This window comes from Solanum lycopersicum, chromosome 11 (genome assembly GCF_036512215.1).
Source record: "Solanum lycopersicum chromosome 11, SLM_r2.1".
NCBI classification, from domain to species: Eukaryota; Viridiplantae; Streptophyta; class Magnoliopsida; order Solanales; family Solanaceae; genus Solanum; species Solanum lycopersicum.
The window spans coordinates 17,635,794-17,637,680 of record NC_090810.1 but is presented as its reverse complement, the minus strand read 5'-3'; the positions used below and the strand labels follow the sequence as shown (position 1 = coordinate 17,637,680).

The window sequence follows — 1,887 nt, the reverse complement described above, 5'->3', positions numbered from 1 at the left end:
ATAACATCTTTTCGGAAAATTGTGTCTGTTAAGAAAATAACGACTTTTTCGAAAGTAACAACTTTTCGGAAAGTGTAACAACTTTTCGGAATGTTATGGTTACCCGCAAATTTATAAGAGATGATATTAACAGAATTGATTTGATTAAACAAAAACTAATTAAATCAATTTTGTTCTGTGCCGAAGCCGAGGCCGAGTGAGCGACGACTACGGCGCGATGGGGCATCTTCTTCTTAGCTCTTTAAGAAGTAATGGAAGTGTTTCCTTATATAAGAACAACAATTTCCCTTTGTTTTGCAGATATGGGAGAAATGACTTTTCATTTGCACTTTGCAAATGACTTTTCATTTTCCCTCCAAAGTAGTTCCCTCACTTTTCATATTCTCTTTTTTTTTTCCCATTCACACTTGCTAAAACCCCAACATTTTTAATATCTCATCCTCCACTTTAGAATTTTCTTCCTATGTGGAAATTGGACATTTCAAGAATTCAGCCAACCGTTTAAGCTATTTTTTTGGTGTCTTTTTAATTTCTTCATACATTAACAAATGTATTTTGGTAGGCTTTTCTATGCTTTGTTTCCAATAATCTAACACGTGATTTCAAAATGGATCATAAAGACTCACCCCCTCACAGAAAAGATCAAACATTTCTTCAAAGGAATTGGTATCGTTGTGATGAAATAATAAATTGTTTGAGAAATGGCAGATAGAAATAAAAGTGTCCCTAGGATTCCTACATAAGTAAACAAGTTTGATTTTTGAATCCTTGACTGATTTTGGCAATGAAGAAAAGGGCATATGAGTTGCCAAGAGTCTAGGTGAAGTGAAGGTTGAAAAATCAGGGACTCGACCATCAATATAGAGTTTATGCTCCAAGAATGGAACAAGAACATGAGGGTTATTGACAAGTAAAGGGTGATTATGTTCAAAAACATGATGTTTCACTCGATTCACCAGAGTAAATAAAAGTGATTTTAACCAAATAGTTCCTGATTTTGGAGTTGTAACAAGAATGATATCACTATATTCGGCTTGAAATTGTTGTTGAAATGCAATTTCACCTTGAAGAAATCGTGGTGGTGTCCAAAAACCTTGATAATTGTAGATATATGATCCAACACATCATTTATCTTTTTGCAAGATGAAGCAATTTCTGACACTCTTCACTTAGGTTATCTTCTTGCAAATATTCGGGAGAAGAAGTTGTCATGATTTTGAGGATTGAGTGTTATCTTAAAGTTCGAGGCTTTTATAATAGATACACATAAATAATACACTTACTATCCACGTGAATACTTAGTCATATTCATACTTTTTTTGGGACCTCACCACTGCACACATTTCATGTCTTATTATTAGTAATAAAATAATTATACTTTGGTTCACTGATTTAATTTGTCAAGAGACCGCTATTAATGTGAGTGTGTTAGAATAGTTAGCAAGGCACTCAAAATTCATGCAGGGTTTTGTCATCTTTGTCAAGTAATGATTCTAACTTCAAGATGAATTTTTTGGTGTTTATTAAATCACATTTTTTTAATTTATGACCATGAAAATCTAATTTAAACAAATAAATTAATTTAACTATACTTCAGTTCTTTTAATTATCCCTGATAAACGTTGCACCCCTTTTAAGAGAACATAAATAATTTGAATATTTTAATATAAAATATGAATTAACTAATACACAGTTTAATGGAATTGTGGGTGATTTGTGAAAACAAATAGTCAATGTTAAGCATAATTTGTTTTTACAAAGAATGTATTTCTCTTGATATGCTAAATTAAACAAATTGTCACACCCTGAACTCTAAACCTTGGAAGTGGCCAGACCTCGTGAATTATTGAGGGCTCCAAAGTGAAGTACCCTTAGTCTGACTGTCTG

General features: G+C 32.4%; 1 pseudogene; it reads right to left on the bottom strand.

Annotated features, from left to right (window-relative positions):
- Positions 1 to 410: 410 nt before the first annotated feature.
- LOC138339287 (cytosolic sulfotransferase 13-like) lies at positions 411 to 1,212 on the bottom strand (annotated as a pseudogene).
- Positions 1,213 to 1,887: the final 675 nt, after the last annotated feature.